This window comes from Tupaia chinensis, unplaced genomic scaffold, assembly GCF_000334495.1.
Source record: "Tupaia chinensis unplaced genomic scaffold, TupChi_1.0 Scaffold149552_1, whole genome shotgun sequence".
In the NCBI taxonomy this organism is placed as follows: Eukaryota; Metazoa; Chordata; class Mammalia; order Scandentia; family Tupaiidae; genus Tupaia; species Tupaia belangeri.
Genome location: NW_006209397.1, coordinates 3,043,545 through 3,064,695, shown reverse-complemented (window position 1 = coordinate 3,064,695; position 21,151 = coordinate 3,043,545). Strand labels below are relative to the sequence as shown.

At 35.4% G+C, this 21,151-nt stretch overlaps 1 pseudogene; it reads left to right on the top strand.

Annotated features, from left to right (window-relative positions):
* Positions 1-19,539: 19,539 nt before the first annotated feature.
* Positions 19,540-20,072, top strand: LOC102475274 (peptidyl-tRNA hydrolase 2, mitochondrial-like; annotated as a pseudogene).
* Positions 20,073-21,151: the final 1,079 nt, after the last annotated feature.

Genomic DNA, 21,151 nt, shown 5'->3' with positions numbered 1-21,151 from the left:
CGCCCTTATAGCAAAAACCTCTTCAAAAAAAAAAAAAAAAAAAAACCACTGGAAAAATGGAAATAAAGAATAAAGTCATTTTGGTGCAAAACATTTTTGAAATCCACATAGTTCATCCTCCATGAAATTTTCAAAGATCTCCTTTTATGTGGATACACCCCCTGCAGAAGGAAGAAATAAATGTGTCTCCCCTTTAGTGTTGGTTTGAATTATTGGCTGACTTCAAAAGAATCAACTAAGAAAAGAATAAACATAATAATTTACAGAGGAGAAACCTGGTGGGCACCAGTTTACCCAAGTAATAAAATTAGCGTTATCAGTGATAAATTATGTTGATATCATGTAACTCGTCATATGATGTAATTATGAGTACACCTTCTTTGTAGTATCCTTCAAAAAGTAGCCCCATATCTCCAATCTGATAGTAAGGAAAACAACCAAAAAAATTAAGGATGTTCTACAAAAAACCTGACAAGTTCTCTTCAATTGTGTCAGGGTCATAAATAATTAGACTGTAAAACTTTCAAGGATTGCAACAGACTAAAAAAAGTAATACAACTAAGCGCAATGCATTCTTTTCTTTGCTTGTTTGTTTTCATTGGTTTCTGAAACACGAAGGGAAGAATAGTGGAAAAACTGGCAAAATACAAAAAATCGGAGGGGAGTGTTAGTTTATAATATTGTACCCATGTCTGTTTATGGCTTTTGACAAATACACATAGTAATGTAAGACTTTAGGAGATACTGGAATAGAATGAAAAATATACAGGAACTCTCTGACCTATCTTTGACATTTTTCTGTAAATTTGAAATCATTATAAAATAAAAAGTATATTTAAAAATGTAGAAAATAATTGAATCATAAATTTAGGCAATTATTAACGCTGACTGCTAGACTATTACATTAAAAAAGCTAATGGGAACATTTTAAATCAATTTTTCAGGCTGACAACATGTCAACCCATGGTTCAATACCAATGTCAAGAAAACAAAAACAGCTAGATGTCGTGTTCTTACTGATGGATATACATGACACCATGTATAAAGCTGTGTTTCAAAAGAATGAATATAAATGTGCTCAAGACTCTAAATTGTACTACCAGTTTATTTTAAAAACAGGAACAATGAACTCTGTTAAATGATGCCACAAAAAACTACAATAAAGAAAATTCTATAGCACAACCTTGTATCTTTAAGAGACAAATTTAAAATTAAGAACCCTATACTGGTAAAGAAATTTATATCAACAATATGCAAAAGTGAGTCTCAATCAGATCCCACACACATACACAACATTTTTTTAGTGAACGTAGGTAAAAAGAATATGGATATTCATTGCACTATTCTTTCAACTTTATCATAGGTTTAACCTTTTACAAATAAAAAAATTGAGGTGTATTACTGTTTTTCAGAAAAAGAGCACTAAGAATGTGTTTGTGTATGTGTGTCTCTCCCTATGTATCTGTGTGAGTGTGTGAAAGAGAAAGAGAGAGAAGGACAGAGAGAGAAAGAGTGGAAGATTTCCTTTTTTTTTTTTTTTTTGAGAGATTTTCACTATAGGGCTCGTGAACTCGCCAGAAAGACAGAGAGAGACAGAGAGACAGAAAGTGAGAAATCACCCCCCAAGGGGGATGGCCATGTCTCAATCCCTTCTCCTCCATTCTCCTCTTGGGATCTTGGGCACGCACGCACACGCGCCTGGTGTGAGTTTAAGCCGCCGCGTCTGGGACTTGAACCGTGGTGGACTACATGGGAGTTCAGCGACATAGCCATTACACTAACTGCTGGTCTGGAAAGATTTTTAAGGTATTGCTTCATATGATTTTAGGTCATGCCACTTGCAGGCCCAACGCTCTTTTAAAGATGCTTATTGTGGGAATGTGGGTGATGATAGAGAGTGACTTGAGTCAAAAGGCTTTTGTAATTTAATTCAAAAAAAGGGTCTATTTCAGGTAAGAGTAGAGAAAGAGAAGTTAAACTGAAGTACATAATAAAATACAGAAAAAATATGAGAAATAATAGGACTTGGAATATATTTTGCTTGAGGTATAAAAGAGAAAGGATAGAAGGGTAAATTTTGGCCTTGGAAGATTTTGTAAATGAAAAGCAGAACATCTTCACTAGATTGCAGCAGGGCCATTAATTATTGTTTTGGTTTAGTCACTGGTTATACTGTATAGTTACTGTATCTGGAAGAGAATTCAGCTGTTATACATAATATAAACTATGAATATTTTATGTTCTATTCCATTCTTTGTTCTTTAATAACTGGATACCTGAGTCTGGGAGAATTATAAAGAATAGATATTTGTTTAGATCATGTTTTTGAGGGTCTAAGGCCAAAAGGCCACATCTGTTAAGGGTATTCTTGGTAAGATACTAAGTTGGCATAGCACATCACATAGCAAAAGACTACAGAGAGCATGTCTGTGTTTGAGTTTGTATCTGTGTCTCCGAATAAATCCATAAATATCAAATCATGGGGGCCCTAGACTGATTCTAATCTCTTCCCAAAGTTCCCACCTCTCTATGCCATTGTCAGATTAAGTTTTCTACCTCTTTATCTTGTCACAACCAAATATCTGTCCATGAATTTTTTTGGAGAATATATTCAAATATTTTAGCATAAATAAATTAATTTAATCATCAAGGCTAACACAGTTCAAGATTCCATCTTGTAAAATGTATTAAAGTTAAGAAGAATTCACATTTGAAAAATTAGTTTGTCTTTAAGTTCCAAAGCTTGAGTGCCACTTACAATTGCACTAATTCTCTTTCAAGTTGCAAGTTATACCTCATCAAAGATAATTATCATTAAACCTTCCTCAGCTTCATTTCCAATGTTTTTTGAAATTCATACTTACTTTTATTTCTAAATATATCTATTTACTTTGCCAAACTTTTTCAAGCCCTTGTGCAGATATCTTATTAAAAATCACTTTGTTTTTCATAAGTTTTGAATATTTATTAGCTTTATGTTCATGTGTGTATATGTGTGCATGTGTGTGTGATAAAATGTGTAAGAATAGGATTTTTTTAACTGCATCTGGTTATGATCAGTATCTCTTTAAATGTATTTTGCAAGATTATGTGGAACTTCCTTATTTGTGAAAAACTAAAGTAAAAATACAATGCTAAACGTGTTTAACTTGGAATATTTTGACTAACACTTTATAGAAGGCTTTTAAACAAATGATTAGTATCCTTTTCATTGATTCAACAGTTCCATTGGGTAAGATTAGTACTCTGAAAGCATATTAAGTATTTTTTTAGATTTCATACTCTGAATTATGTGATATACCTCATAACAATTTAAAATAGTTTAAAGTCATAGAACATTAAATTTAATTATTACATGGCTATTTATGTTTTAAATATATATGAATGTGATATTCAAATAATCCAACATATATTCATAAAACAATTTAAACAAAATTTCATTTAGTCTTCTATTTGTAAAGAATCACACTTCTGGCAAAAATTTTTCAGAGCTTTCAAAATAAATTTGGACCAAATTTTATGTAGATTGTTGTTAAGATACACTGAAACAATTTCAGGAATTTTATGGAATAAACACGTTAGTAGAATAAAACTATAAAATGTTATAGTAAAATATTTCAGGGACAGGCAATGCATTTTCACTGAAATTGCAATCCCCTAAAAATTTTTAAAGAAGTAGATGCCAGCAAAATGGTGAACTAAGCAGCTTCATACCATTGACACCAAATACCAACCCCCCAAAATATCTACAACAGCCTTAGAGAAGCCCAGGAAAACACTCAAAATTCTATAGTAGCCAAGTAAATGCCCTGATATAGAGCATTATTTTTCTCACTCTTGACTAACCTACCTTTTGGAATGGCATTGTCTAGGTTTGTGAAAGGCACCAGGCCAGTTCCCAATTTCTGACCTCAAACTAGAGAAAGCAGAAAAAAAAAAAAAAACGTTATGTGTAGTATTCTACCTCTCTGGGGGTTTCCTGAAGGACTGGGCTGTGTTTTATTTAACTCATAACACAGGTTGGGATAACAGTGTTATAACTCAAATTTTTTCAGGACAGGAAGTTGATGTTGCCTGGGAAAACTGCAGACACCTGGGACAGGAGAGCATAGAAAGAAATACACTACAGACTAAGACAGGAATCAATTACTAATTTGAATAGAGAGAATGTATTAGATATTATTTAGAACATTCTGATATATTGTGTGCTGCCTGAAGGACTAATCTCTGTTTTGCCTAACTTGGATCTCAGTGGGGGAGATGTTACTGAAAGCTATAGGGAGAGGAAGACCAGCAGATGACTAGGGTGAGAGATTATGAGTAGAAACATATAACAGGTCATCAGAGGTCTTGAAGAAGAGATTGGATAAAATTATCTGGGAAACTAAGATATTTAAAAGCAGCTGTATATGGCATAATGAAAACATCCAGCAGTAGACTCATGCAAGGTTTGTATCAACGATATTCCTGAAAAGAATTTAAACCTTCAACCCAATCCGTTCCAAAGACTCAAAGTATGTGCAGCTAAAATACAAGAGGATTTCCCTTTAATGCAGAGCACAGAGCACAGAACTAGAAAAGAAAAAAAAGAGGGGGGGAAGTGGAAAGTGACTACACAGTCACCTCTTCAGATGCCTTAAAGAAAGCAAGCAAATGGGCCTAAACTGTCCTTGAAGAAACACGGATATCATTCTCACTAGACATAGATAGTAACAAAAAAAACTCTATTAAATATGCTCAAAGACTGAAAGGAAATCAATCACAAATGCATGAAATCAGGGAAGTAATATATGAACAAAATGAAAATATCAATAAGCAAATATAAATTATAAAAATGAACCAAACAGCAATTCTGAAGCTTAAAAAATATAATAACAGAATTTTGAAAAAAGTTTTAGAAGGATTCAGCCACAAAATAGACCAGGTAGAAGAAAAAGAACCAGTGAACTTAAAGATAGAAAAATTTAAAATTATTAATCTGAAAGACAGAAAAAAGCAGGTAGAAGAAAAAGAACCAGTGAACTTAAAGATAGAAAAATTTAAAATTATTAATCTGAAGGACAGAAAAAAAAAGAATAAAACAAAATTAAAAGATTCTAATGAACTTATGGAACACCATCAAGTAAATCAACATATACATTACTGTAGACTCAGAAGAAGAGAGAAGTTAAGGTGAAGAGAGTTTCTTTGGAAAAATAATGGCCAAAACCTTTTCCAATTTGAAGATGTGTATCTACAAATCCAAGAAGCTCCACAAACTCCCAGTAAGATTAACCTAAAGAAACACACAAACTCACATTGTAATCAAACTATTATAAGACAAAGACAAAGAAAATTTGGAAGTAGCAAGACGGGGGACTTTTCATGTGCAAGAAGATATCCTCAATAATATTATCAGCATATTTCGCCTCAGAATAGTTGGGAGAGAAAAAGACATGGGGTGATGTATTTAAAATACTGAACAGAAAACAAAATAAAACAAAAATCTGTCAGCCAAAAATTTTATGTCCATCAGTAGTTTTATAGTTTGAGATTTTATGTTTAGATCTTCGATCCATTTTTAGTTGATTTTTGTTAATGGTGAGAAATAAGGGTCCAGTTTCATTTTTCTGCAGGTGGATACCTAGTATATTCAGCAGCACTTGCTGAAGAAATTTTCTTTTTCTGACTGGATTGTCTTGTGTCCTATTTCAAAAATTAACTGGTTGTATGGTTTGGGGTTTATTTCTGGGTTCTCTGTTTTGTTCCATTGGTACACATGTCTGTTTTTTGCTTTTTGGTTTCTTTTTTGTTTGTTTTGTTTTGTTTTGTTTGTGCTTTTTTTTGCCAGTACCATGTTGTTTTGATTATCCCAGCTTTGGTAATATATTTTGAGGACAGGAAAGGAAAGGCCTACTTCTTTTTTCCTCTTGGTCAGTACTGCTTTGGAAAAACGGAGCCTTTCATGATTCCACACATGTTTCATGATTGTTTTTTCTACTTCTGTGAGGAATATCTCTGGTAATTTAATTCGAATTACAATGAATTTGTAGATTAATTTTGGTAATTTGGGTGGGCATTGTCATTTTGATTATATTAATTCTTCCAATCCAGGAACATGGGACGTCTTTCCACTTTTTTTGTATCATTTTCAAATTATTTTTTGAAGTTTTCCACAGTTTTCTTTGTGGAAAACTTTCACCTCTTTGGTTAGGTTTTATTCCTAGGGGAAATTCTTGGAGACATCAGAGTAGGCAAAGACTTCTTATATAAGACCCCCAAGCAATAATCCCCAAAATAGACAAGTGGAACTCCATCAGGCTAAAAAGCTTCTGCACAGCAAAAGAAACAATAATTAGAGTTAAGAGACAATCCTCAAACTGGGAGAACATGTTTGCAAACTATGCCTTAGGTAGGGTACTCATAACCAGAATCTACAGAGAACTCTAGCAGTTTACTTACTCCAAAAAAAATATGCAATCCCATTTAAAATGAACAAAGGAGCTCAACAGACAACTCTCCATGGATGACTTAAAAATGACACTACAGCATCTGAAAAAAATGCTCAGCATCTCTTATCATAAAGAAAATGAAAATCTAAAACGGCAATGAGATACCACTTAACTCTAGTCAGAATGGCTAAAATTTAAAAAATAAAGAATAATAGGTGTGACTGCAAGTGAAAAGGGATCCTTATTACACCGTTGGTGGGAATGTAAACATATGGCCACTAGAAAGAACAATATGGAGGTTACTCAGATTAGTTCTACAAATAGAATTTAAGTATGACCCAGAAATTCTACTCCTGGGTATTTAATCAAAGAATAAAAACACTTAGTACACTCAGTTGGAAAAAACACTTGCACGTTCTTCTTTATTGCAGTAGTATTCACAATTGCTAAAATAAGAATCCAAATATCCAAGAACAGATGAATGGATTGAAAAATTGTGGCAAATATACACTTGCAGAATACTATTCAGTCATTAAAAAAAATGAGACCCTGACATTTGATACAAAGTGGACCAATGTGGAAGATTTAGTATTATAAGAAACAAAGTAGATTATGAAAGAGAGTCACTCTATGTACCCATTTAGTATATACCAAATGTCTGTACACTATGGTAGAAACTGAAATACAGGAAGTTAAAAGTGGGAAGGAGAGGCAACGGTAGATACCAGTGACAACATAGGAGAGTGTGAGTAGTGTGATATGGGATGAGGGGAATCAGGGAAAGAAAGAACATTTAACTGACATGAAAATGAAAAAGTATCTGTTGATGATAATTTGTATGATAATATCTTGGACTAGACAAATAAGCACTGTATTCATGCTGGGAAAAATCATTATGTACACTGTAAGAATGTATAGTGATTAAAAGTAAGTAAATAGCGCATCATTAAAAATTGTATGGGGGCCAGCAGGTGGCGTGGTGGTTAGGGCGTTGGACTCTCACATAGTTGAACACAGTTTGAGTCCCAGTGGCTTGGCTTGTTTTCTGGGACCAGCAGTTAGTGTAATGGCTATGTCACTGGACTCCCACATAGTCGACCACAGTTTGCAACCCGGACCCGGTGGCTTAAACTCACGCCAGGCGCGTGTGTGTGCGTGCCCAAGATCCCAAGAGGAGAATGGAGGAGAAAGGATTGCGGCGTGGCCATCCCCCCTGGGGGGTGATTTCTCGCTTTCTCTCTGTCTATCTCTGTCCGTCTGGTGAGTGCATGCTCCCTATAGCAAAAGCCTCTCAAAAAAAAAAAAAAATTGTATGTCCAACAACACTGTCCTTGAAAAAATGAGAAAGAATTTAAGATATTCTTAGATAAACAAAAACTGAGAGAGTTCATTGCAGTAGATATGTTCTACAAGAAATGCTAAATAAAATTATTTAAGTTCAAATGAAAAGACATTAGACAGTAGCTCAAGTCATGTAGATAAATAGAAATCTTAAAGGTAAATAAAGGTATATACATGGACATATACAAAACAAATATTACTGTAATTTTGGATTAAATTTCACTTGTTATTTTTCTACAGTATATTTTAAAATGCAGAAAATAAATCTAAATTTATATTAAAGAGAAAACAAAGTACAAAGATATAGTTTGTGATATCAACAACCAAAAGGGGAAGTGGCAATAATGTATAGAAGACTTTTGTATGCAAGGGAAGTTGATATAATTGAAAATGTATTGTTAAGAACTTGGGATGTTATATGCATGTAAATACAAAATATCTATAGACTATATACAAAAGAATTAGAAGAGTATCAAAATGTATTACCAAGAAAACAAAAATTTTTTGAGAGGTTTTTGCTATAGGGTGTGCAATGCTCACCAGAAAGACAGAGAGACAGAAAGCAAGAAATCACCCCCCATGGGGGATGGCCATGCCGCAATCCCTTCTCCTCCATTCTGCTCTTGGGATCTTGGACGCACACACACACCTGCCCAGTGTGAGTTTAAGCTACCGGGTCCAGGACTCAAACCACAATCGACTACATGGGAGTCCAATGACGTAGCCATTACGCTAACTGCTGTTCCCCCCAAAATAAATGTAAATGGAGGAAATGAGGGATGAAATAAAAAATCACACAGAAATCAAATTTTAAAATGCCCCAAGTAAATTCTTTCCTATAAGTAATTATATGTATATAGATTAAGCTACACATATAAGTAATTATATGTATATAGTTTAACCTGGAAAAGTGGATAAACAAAAAACTGCATCCAACCATCTGCTATCTAAAAGAGACACACTTTAGATGTAGGGACACAGATATGTTGGAAGGAAAAGGATGGGATAAAGATATTTAAGGCAAATATGACCAGCCTAATCACTATAGTTCATGGGGGTTGATACTGTTACTCACCATGCTGAGGCCACATTGGAGGCCTAGGATCAATTCCTGTCCTACCCTGAAAGTTGGATCTGTTGACTTGCAGCTATAGTCACAGCTACTTAGGAGGCTAAGGCAAGAAGATCATGAATTCACAGCCAGTGTGGACAGCATAGCAAGACCTTGCCAGAAAGAGTTGATCATAGTGGTACACACTTGTAGTCCCAACTACTCAGGAGACTGTGGTAGGATGATTACAATTTTACAAGATCCTATCTTAAAAAAGTAATAAATAAACAAAACAAATAGTAACCAGAAGAGAGTTGGGGTAGCTATATTAATATTGAACAAAATAAATTTTAATCCAAAAACTGACACCAGAGATAAGGAAGGATATTATATATTTATAAAATGAAATGATCACTTCAAAGAGCTATGACAATTGCAAATGTTTATGCCTCATACATCAGAGTTCTACAATATTTAAAGCAAACATTGACAGAATAAAGGAAAAAAATTGGACAATTCTACAATAATAATAGCCAATAGCAATACCTTGTGTCTTAGTTCATTTAGGCTGTTACAATAAAATACCATTAACTGGTGGCTTATGAACAATAAATATTTATTTCCTGCAGTTCTGGAGGCTGGGAAGTCGAAGATCAATGTGTCAGAACATTTGGTTTCTGGCATGAGCTTGTTTTTTGGTTCATACATGGCACTTTCTTGCTGTCTTCATATGGTAAAAAGGAAAAGCAGATTTTTGGAGCCTCTTTTATAAGGACATTAATCCAGTTCATGAGAGTTTTCCCTTTTTGACCTGAACCTAATCACTTCTCAAAGGCCCATTCCTTAGTATTGTCTTCGGGATAAAATTTCAACAAATGTGTTATAGTGGGGACACAAACATTCAGGTCATAGAAATCCACATTTAATAATGTGTAAAACAGCCAGACAGAAGTGTAGTTAGAAAATAAAGGACTTAACAATATTATAAACTAATAGCCCCTAAAACATAAATGCAGAGAACTACCCTACAATAACATAATAGACATTTTTATCAAGTACACAATAAAATGGGCAATTTCTACAAACACATGCATACCTACCAAAACTGAATCATAAAAAAAATTAAAACTGAATAGGGACCAGTCAGTGGTGTGGTGGTTAATATGGATAGGTCCCACATGGCTAACTGAAGGTTTGAATACTGAACTCAGTGAACTTGTAAAACATGCCTGGTCTATGGGCATGTGTGTGTGCCCTAAATCCCAAAAAGGTGGTGGAGGAAAAGGGATTGTGGCATGTCTATCTCCCTGGGGAATGCTTTATAACATTCTCTCTCTCTCTCTGGCAGGTAATCACTCATGTCCTATAGCAAGTTTTAAAAAAAATTGAACTAGACATACAAATACTAAAGAGATTGAATCCATTAAAAATCTTTCAATAAAGAAAAGCTCAGGTCTAGATGACTTTACTGATGAATTCTACCAAACATTAAAAAAAAATCAATAACGGTCACTCTCTTTTTTTAATTTTTATTTTGTGTATGTGTGTGTGTGTGTGTGTGTGTGTGTGTGTGTTTCACAATAGAGTGTGTGAACTCGCCAGAAAGACAGAGAGACAGAAAGTGAGAAATCATCACCCCTAGGGGGGGATGGCCATGCTGTAATCCCTTCTTCTCCATTCTCCTCTCTGGATCTTGGGCACACATGCACACATGCCTGGAGTGAGTAAGCCACCGGGTACAGTACTCGAACCGCAGTTGATTACAAGGCAGTCCAGCAACATAGCCATTACGCCAACTGCTGGTCCCTAACAGTCACTTTTAAACTTTCCCAAAACATCAAAGAGAAAAGATGAATTCAAAATTTATTTTGTAAGGCTAGTATTACCCTGATACCACAACCAAAGACATTACATGAAAAGAAAACTATTCATCAATATCCTTACTGAATATTAGGACCAGCAGTTGGCATAATGGCTATGTCACTGGACTCCCATGTAGTTGACCATGGTTCGAGTCCCAGACCTGGTGGCTTAAACTCACGCCAGGCACATGTGCGTGCGTGCCCAAGATCCCAAGAGGAGAATGGAGGAGAAGGGACTGCAGCATGGCCATCCCCCTCGGGGGATGATTTCTCGCTTTCTGTCTCTCTGTCTCTCTCTGTCTTTCTGGTGAGTGCATGCCCAAAAAGACGTGAGTGAACGTCTCAAAAAAAAAAAAAAATCCTTCCTGAATATTGATGTAAGAACACTCAACAAAATACTTACAAGTAGAATTTGACAGTATAGTAAAAATATAATGCACCATGACTAAGTGGTGTTTATTTACAGAATACAAGGATATTTCATCATATGAAAAATCATTCATTGTTATATATTACATTTCAGAATAAAAAAAAAAAACCCAAACCTATCCATTTTCATTCAGAAAGTATTTGACAAAATACCCTATTATAATAAGAATATTTAACCACCTATGAATATAGAAACTCCATTAAAAATAAAGGACATATGGGAAATGAGTAAATGGTTAATATAATGGGCCTTTATTTTAAATAGACATGGGTTTTCACTATTTTTTTTTTTGAGAGGTTTTGCTATAGGGCATGTGTGCTCGCCAAACAGACAGAGAGAGACAGAGAGACAGAAAGCGAGAAATCACTCCCCGGGGGAGATGGCCACGCCGCAATTCCTTCTCCTCCATTTCCTCTTGGGATCTTGGGCACGCATGCACACGTGCCCGGCATGAGTTTAAGCCACCGGGTCCAGGACGTGAACCGTGGTCGACTACGTTGCCATTTCGCTAACTGCTAGTCCCAATTCTGACTATTCATAACTCAAGCAAGTCACTTAGCTTCATGAACCTCTATTTATCCATAAAATGAATGTAATAGATGTGCCTATCTCACTGTGGGCAGCTTAAGTGTAATAATGCATTAAAATATTTGGTCCTTTTGAAAAACCTTCAGTAAAAAAAGTTATAATTATTATTAGCTATTATCATTTTGAAAGTACTGTAAACCCACCAGAGCACACTCTCTGGCTCCAAATTATTTACATTCTTCCTTCAGAATACTGTCACCCTTTCTGAAGACTTCTTCCACCCAAAACTCCTTATCCCTTTACACCATCTGTTTGAAATTGAGAATTTGGCTTCTAAACCAAAATCAGATAATAATGAAATTTCTCAACTATAGTTTCTATTTATAGCTCTGCATATATTTTCTGTTTATAAATCTATGAACTAAAGAGACAGTTGTCTGACCCACATACTTTATATATATTGGGTCATTGGAAAGTATGGTGTATTTTTCTATGTTTTCTTATGCAAAAATCCATCATGACTTTTCTGATAACCCAAAAATAATAGTGGCATAGATGTAAGATGATCCATCTAAACATTTCTGTTCACAAGAGGGGAAAATTGGGAAGCAGAAAGGGATCACTCTTCCATAGAAATTCTTAAAGCTATCCAGGCACGCACTAGAAGCTCTTCCATTAGGACTCAGTTCTCTTTTATTTTTCAGAAATAATTTTGAAAAAATCTTGACCCTACCCTTATCTCATCCTTCTTTTTTATTAAATATAGACCATGTTTGCAGTTGCCTAGGTTTATCAACCTAATATTCCTAGGAGAATTTTTGGTTCAAAATCATCTTTCCCTTATGTGGTATCCCTTTTTTAGTCTAAGGTAGCAGGATTTCTGCCAATATTATTTTCAAAATCTTTGGGTTTCCTGTAAATCTTATGAGGATTCATTATACTGGACAAAAGTCTCATCTAATGTTTGTTTGTTTGTTTGTTTGTTTGTTTTTTCTTCCAAGATAAACCTTTCTCTACATTGGGCTTCTGCTGGGTCTGCTAAGGGACAACATTTTTTAGCATCTTAGAAGTCCTATTATTTGATTGGATTCTTTTCTGAACCATTACTTTACATCTTTCTCAACTCTTACAAAAAATTATACAGAGGGGTTTTTAACTTCATCTTTTTAATTTTTTTAAGCTTTATTTATTTATTTATTTACTTATTTTTGAAGAGGTTTTCGCTATAGGGCGTGTGCACTCGCCAGACAGACAGAGAGAGACAGAGAGACAGAAAGCGAGAAATCACCCCCCAGGGGGGATGGCCATGCCGCAATCCCTTCTCCTCCATTCTCCCCTCGGGATCTTGGGCACGCACACACACGCGCCCGGCGTGAGTTTAAGTCACCAGGTCCAGGATGTGAACCGTGGTCGACTACGTGGGAGTCCAGCGACATAGCCATTATGCTAACTGCTGGTCCTTATCTTTTTAATTGTTAAGAAATGTATTGTCTCATAAGAATGAGAGGAAGGGAGAGAGTTTTTTGACAGGGTCATAACACGTCATGATCCTCCTGCCCCAGTTTTCCAGTTAGCTATGACCACAGGCACATTCCACCAACCCAAGCCTCCCATAGAACACTCAGCACAGCAGTGCCCTCCAAATTGTTTTCAGTGCAGTTGAGACTTGGCTTCATCTTTAGATTATGTTTCTTGAGTGTGTCCTGTATTTGATGTTGGTTTGGAATCCATCTCATTACGTTATCATCTTTTAACACATAAAAAGGTTAGGATTTTTTTTAAATGGCAACTTTAAAAAAAAAATAATTTGCTAGAGGGCACGTGTGCTATCGAGAGAGAGAAAGAGAGAAAGTGAGAAAACACACTGCCATGGGAGATGGCCATACCACAATCGCTTCTCCTCCATTCTTCTCTTGGGATTAAGGGCACACATGCATGTGCATATTCCCAACATGTTTTTCGAGCTACCAGGTATGAGACTTGAACCACACAGTTGGTCATGTGGGATTCAGCCACCTTAAACAACATAACACTGACTGGTCCCAAACCGGCAACTCTTGAGTCTGTTTACTTATCAGCTTTTTCTCTCAATTTTATAAAGCGACTAACCATCCTTGTTTGTCTGGGACTGAGGAATTTCCTGCGATGTGAGAATTTTCAGTGCTAAAACAAAGACAAACCTGGACAGTTTATCTCTTTACCAAGATAACATAAACATCAAGAAGAAACCATGAGGTACCTTCAGCACTTTTCCCCAGATATGTTAGCTAGATCACCCAGTTTATTCCTTCAATTTGATATTTTCTTCTTTTTTTGCCATGGGTCACATGCACTTGCCAGAGAGAGACAGACACAGGAAAAGTGAGAAATTACTTCGCAAGGGGGATGGCCATGCCACAATCCCTTCTCCTCCATTCTCCTCTCAGGATTTTCATCATTAATGCACATGTGCCCAGCATGATTTTTAACCCACTGGGTTCAGAGCTTGAACAGCACTCAGTCATGTGGGAGTCTAGCACCTTCCACTATACCACCTGATGGACCCTATTACTTGAATTTTATACTTTGTCAATTACTGCTGCTTATATTTTTGCTAAACTTTTAAAATTTGTTAGAGATTTTTATTTTAGGGTATGTGTGCTGGCCAGAAAAACAGAGAGACAGAAAGATAGAAAGTGATAAATCATCCCCCAGGGATTTGGCCACACTGCAATCCCTTCTCCATTTTCCTCTTGGGATTTTGGTCACAGGAGTATATGTACCCAGCATGAGTTTTAAGCCACTAGGTCTGAGACTTTTAACTGCAGTCAACTATGTGGGAGTCCAGCAATGTAAACATTATGCCATCTGCTGTTCCCTAAACTTTATCATTGTATAACAATGATCTGTTTCTCCCAGTTTCTAGTTAAATCTGCACTGCATCTCTTGCAAATGCTCGCCCAGTTCCCCAAAAGCCATCAGGCTTTTAGAAACTTTAAAGTTCTCTTTGCTTTCACTAATATTCTCTTTAAAGTCCTTCCCTTTTTACCCACTATACAGTTCTAAAGTTATTATCACATTTGTAGGTATTTGTCATGGCAGTATTCCAAAAAAAGTTGCATTAGTTTCTCTTGCAGTATAATTTTCTGAAAACATAGTTAATTAAAACAGAGAACACTTGGGTCAGCAGGTAACTTGGTGGATAAGGTGCTGGACTCCCACATGGCTGATCAGAGTTCTAGTCCTGGACTTGGTGACTTGAATCATTTTGGACATGTGTGCATGTATGCCCAAAAATCCCAGGAGAAGAATGGAAGAGAAAGAATTGTGGTGTGGCCATCCTCTTTGGGGGTGATTTCTCACTTTCACTCTCACACTCTCCAGCACAAGTGTTCTATGATAAAACACCTTTAAAAAATAAGCAGACACTAATTATCCCACAGTTACTGCACATCAGAGTTTGAGAGTGACTTGACTAGTTCATTTTGGCTAAGAGTTTCTCATAAGGTTGCAGTTAAGATATTAGATGGGGCTAAAGTTATCTCAGAACTTGAGTTGAAGTCACATACAACTTTCTCTGCTTTTAACTAGTATAATATCCAATTAACATTCATTGTAATTATTGATATATCTGTTAAGTCTACAATTTTGATTTTGTTTCTTTTTGTTCATTTGTTCTTTATTTCTCTGATTTTTCTTTCCTACATTTTTATGGGTAGTTCCATATTTTTTGGTAGTTTATTTTATCTCTTCTATAAACTTTTATGCTTTGCCTCTGTTCTTAGTGGTTTATCTAGAGATTATTATGTGCAGTGTAATTTATGATAGTTTACTTTCAGGTACATTAAACCACTTCACAATGTAAAAACCTTAGAACAGTATAATCTGTTTGACCCTTGCATTCTTAAATTAAAATTTATTTCTCCAGTCACTAAATATCTTAACATATATTATTTTTATTTGAAAGCACTGTTTACAAGCTTATATTCACTCACATATTTGTACTTTCTGGTGCTCATAATTTCTTCCTGTAGATATGTGCTTTCATCCAACATTTGTTTTTCTCAAGACTGATACATTTTCTTTATCATTTTTGAGGTCCTGGTCTATTGGCTAAAAATTCTCTCAACATTAGCTTATCTTAAAATGTCTTTATTTCTTCTTTGTTTTCTTTTCTTTTTTTTTTCTTGATTTTCATTTAGAATTCTAGACTGACAGTTTTATTCTGTAATATCTTATCCTTATTTCCTATGTTTTATTAGGTTGAGAATAAAGACTTTCATCCATATACTCTGAAAACCATGCTTCTAATTAAATCTGTTTGGGCAAAAGTCACCATATTTAATTAAAATAGAGCTATACAGAGGTGAACAATAATTATTTCATGGGGAAAGGTTTGCCAAGTCTAAACAGTACCACTAAGTTGGACATGGATGAAATGACTGCTGATACTATATTCACCATTTTTGTTTATTTCAGGTAAATACTTTAGTCATATCCAATGACAATTTTTTAAAAATCTATCACTAATATATTAGCATTGCGAAGAGTGTTTAAAAAGTATTTTTGCTACATTGTTTTTCTTCTTCATGTTATTACTGTTAAGTTTTCAATTTATAGAAAATTTTTTAAATGTGGTAGATATTATGATAGAATAGAACGTGGTTATAAGTATAAACAATATTTGAAAAACTGTATGAGGTGAAAGCTGGGTAGATTTAACTTTAATAATTGGGCTAATACTAGTAAGATGAATAATGACAATCCACTCAAAATAAACTTGAGTTTTTCCAATGCGTATTATGGTGTGAATATTCCACTGTGAATACTTCTATTTCTTCTCCTTCATCTGAATAAAAAGTAGTCATCCTTCACCAAGAGAAAGAAACAAGGAGAGAGAGAGAGAGAGATGAAGAAAGTTTTCTCAATGGGGTGTACTCATTACCACAATCCCTTCTCATCCATTTTCCATCCTGTCTGGATTTCGGTCATGCATATACAAATGTCCAGTGAGTTTTTAGAGCTGCTGGGGCTGATATCAGAACTGTGGTCAGCTATGTATAATCCAAATCTCTTAACCACTACCAGGCTACAGGGTTGGCCCCAGATTTCTGTTCAAATATCAGAGGTCTTCTGTAGCAGAAAGAATAATAATTTTAAAAAGATTTCCTTTGCCTAATTTCTAGAACTTGTTAAAAGGTTTAGGGACTTTTATAGGTGTGACTGAGGTTACAGGCCTTAAAATATGGATAATATTTAATATCAAAAGTAGCCATATGTAATCACTCAAAACCTTGAAAATAAAAGAGGAAGCAGAAGAAATTTGGCAGAATAAGAGGGATTACATTTTCTATTTCCGGTTCTAAAATTTAGTTGTTATATGCGAAGGTCGAAGAAATTCTTATAGGAGCTAAGTGCAACTCCCAGGTGAAAATGAGCAATGAGATGAGGGTCTTAGCCCTAAAAGTGCATGGAGCACAATCTACCAAAAATGCGAATGAGTCTGGAAGCTGATTCTTTTCCAGAATCTGCAGTAAGGAACACAGTTATGTTGATTCCTTGATTTTAATCCAGTGAAACCTATGTCAGACTTCTAGTCTTCATAACCTGGAGATAATAAATTGGTATTAATTTTAGCCACAAAATTTGTAATGATTTGTTATAGTAGCCATAGCTAATATACCTTCTATAGCCTATTTAGAATCTAAACTCTCTTGCTAATTGTGAGTGAAGAACTTAAGCCTACTGCCAAAAGTCATTTGAATGAGCCATTTCACAAATGGATCTTCCAGATCTAGCATTGAAGTATAGAAATAATTTATCATGAAATTCTAAACATCATAAAGATATTGGATTGGCTATCTTAATTTTTTTTTTTTTTGAGAGAGAGATTTTTACTTTAAGGCGTGTGTGCTCTTCTGTGAGACAGAGAGATGGAAGGTAAGAAATCACCCTCCAGGGGGGATGGCTATGCCATAATCCCTTATCCTCCATTCTCCTCTTGGAATTGTGTGCATGCACGCATGTTCTTCCAGCATGAGTTTCAAGCCCCTGAGTCTGAGACTGAACCACAGATGGACATGTGGGAGTCTAGCAATGTAACCATTACACCATCTGCTGGTCTCAGATTGGCTATCTTAATTTTATACAATGTAGATTTCAGTACAAGAAGTGTTATAGATGAAGAGAGACATTTCACAACATCAACAAGACTTATCATCTTACATGGGAATGTATCTGTGTACATTTTCTAGGTCTGCTATAACAAAACATCCCAAATTGAATGACTTAAAAAATGAAAATGTATTTTCTCAATGTTCTGAAGGCTAGAAATCCAAAATCATAGGTTCAGTAGAATCTGTTCCTTGGAGAAATATGAAGGAGAATCTAAACTATGCATCTGCTGTAGCTTTGGTTGTTTTCTGGCAGTCTTTGGTTTTCCTTAGCTTCTATTGTATCACCTTGATCTTTGCCTTCAAATGTACATAGCACTCTCCTTATATATTTTTTTCTGTGACCACATGCCTCCCCTTTGTTTTTTAAATTTTTGTCAGAAAGTGCATGCACTCACCAAAGAAAGTGAGAGAGAGAAAGCTAGAAAGTACCCTCATAGGGGACATAGTGATCTCTTCTCCTCCATCTCTCCCTTCTTCCAATATTTTGGGCACACACTCACATGTACCTGGAGTATTTCTCAAGCTGCCAGGTCCAGGACTCTAACCTTGTGGTCAGCCATGTGAGATCCAGTTACCTTAACTACAAAGCCATAGGTTTGTCCCATATTTCCCTTTTTATAAGGAAACCAGTTATATTATATTAGGGTCCACCCTAATGACTTCATCTTAATTACAACTACAATGGCCTTGTTTCCAAATAAGCTCACAATCCCAGGTACTGGTTGTTAAGGTTTGACTATATGAGCTTGGGGAGGGACAAAATTCAAACCATAACAGTACGTAAGAGCAGAACCTCAGAATAAATGAAAAAAAAAAGGCATAAGTGAAATGGGACACAGGCAAATTCACAATCATCTTTAAAAATCTGAACATCTTTCCATCTGTAATTAAGAAAATAAGTAAAAAAAATAAGTGTGTAAAATACATGAAATATATTCTCAGTCTTCTTGGTAACTGATGGTTATGGAATATCACATTCAATAAATGTTAAATACACATTCATTTTAATTGTTATAAAAATATTTACCAAGATTAGAAATACATGTGGTGATAAGGCATTTTAAAATCAATTTTAAAGGATTGAAATCATAAAAATTTTCTCTGGCCCCAAAAGTGTTAAATCAAATATCAATAGCAAGATATCAAAAATGACCTGTGAGCCAGCAGGTAGCATAGTGGTTAAGGTGTTGTACTCCTGAATGAAGTTTGAGTCCCAGACCCAGTGGATTAAAAATCACTCTGGGCATGTGTGCACACATGCCCAAAATCCTGAGAGGAGAATGGAGGTAAAGGTATTGTTGCAGGCCATCCCCCCCAGGGGGGAGGAGGTGAGTTCTCACTTTTTCTCTCTATCTGTCTCTCTTTGTTTCTCCAGTGAGCATGTGTACCCTATAGCAAAATCACTTTAAAAAAACGTTTGTAAATGATGCATTTCTAAATAACCCATGAATGAGAAAGAAAACAAAAACAAAACATAGAAAGAACTTTAAATTAAATGATAATAAGAAATAATATAGAATATTCATATAAAACAATAATAATCATTTAGAGAGACTCATATTTTAAAATTATTGTACTAGGAAATGAAGAACTAAAAAAACAAAAAAAAATGAGCTAAGATTCTACTTCAAATGGCCAGAAAGAAGTGAACATTAATCAAATTTTTCACAAGGTAATAACTAATTAAGATTAGGGAAAAAAGCTACCCAACAAAGAAGAACTGGAAGGCCAGTGTGAGTAAATGCTCTCCAAATCCTTGATTATGGAATATTTAACTCACCCGGGTACAGTCAGCTTGGTTACTGGAGTTGCTTGTGGCATGTGCCTAAGTTTGAGCCTTTGAGTATGCTTTGGTATGCTCCCCAAAAGCTCAGTATGCGAGACAGAGACCAGGACTAAAACAAACAGACTGGAAGAGAGTGGAAAATATAAAATGATCCTTTTTGTTCAAAATGACTTAAAAATTGGAAAAAGAAAAGTGGTTGCCCAGTGCTTCCATGCTGCTGTTTCTGCCTACAAATAAACCCAAAGGAGAAATCCTGAAATGTTCAAAGAGTGGAAATACTTTGATTAGCCCAAAGTGGTGGTCAAAGCTCCTGATGAAGAAACATTGATTGAATTATTGACCCATGCAAAAATGCTTGGACTGACCATGAGTTTAATTCAAGATGCTAGACGTATTTCAATTGAACCGTATTCTTGAACTGTCCTAGGAATTGGCCAGGACCAGCAGATGTAATTGATAAAGTTACTGGTCATCTAAAACTTTACTAGTTGGATTTTTTCATGATGTTGGTCTCTCCATCACAAATGTTTGTAATCTGTCAATAACATTTGAAACTGAATTTCTTCCCCCAATTTAAATATTTTTGAGATAAAAATAAAATCTGTTCTGTTGTGTAAAAAAAAAAAAAGAGAGAGAGAGAGAGATTAGGAAAAATTCAGTAAAATATAATGACTCAGCTTTTGTGGGACAGTTGGGAGCATACTGAACTAAAGTGCTAGAAGCCACATGGCCAACTGGAGATTTGGATTCCAAAACATGCCAAATACAAGTATGTTCAATATCCCAGACATTTGGAAGACTGGAACAGAGGATCATCATATGAGAAGAATCTATCAAGGATGTTTTTCTCTCTCCTGTATGCATGCACACATTCTTTGCTGTGAATAAAATAAAAATGGGGCTGGCTCTGTGGCCTGGTGATTAAGGCAGCTGGATCACACAGGATGAACTGTTGAAGTTCAAATACTGAAACTGGCAGCTTGAGAAACATGCCAGGTGCATGTGTGTGTGTGCCCAAAATATCCCAAAAGGCAGGAGAGATGGTGAAGAAAAGATTACAGCATGACCATTCCCTACAGAACAGAAGGTGCTTTTTCTTTTCTCTCTCCTTTCCTCTCTCTCTTGCTCTTACCTTCTATCAAAAAAGAAAAACAAAGTGGAATTTACAGTTTTATTCCCGACATGTAAAGATTTGAGCGTCTTCACCTACATCCTTATAAGAAAAAAGGAACAAATTGAACATCGAACTGAATTCTTTTTGGACCTAGCAGAGAATTGAAATCACAGGGCAAAACTGTACTCCTTCACTCAGAAATAGGTGAATCTAGAGAGTTATAACTGAACTCTTCTCAGTTGGAGACATAAATTGATAGGAACCCTAAAATTAAATCCATGATGAATGGCTGGAGGCTGAAGGTAAACTGGCAAGAGAATGAGAAATTGTGTCTGCAGTCTTAGGGAAGGTCCACATTTTCATGGTTTCTAACTCTAGGAAACCAACAAGTTTCCCATGATAAGAAATCAGGAAAGATCCTTTCATGACTTTGGAAGAGGAGGGAAAGATTAA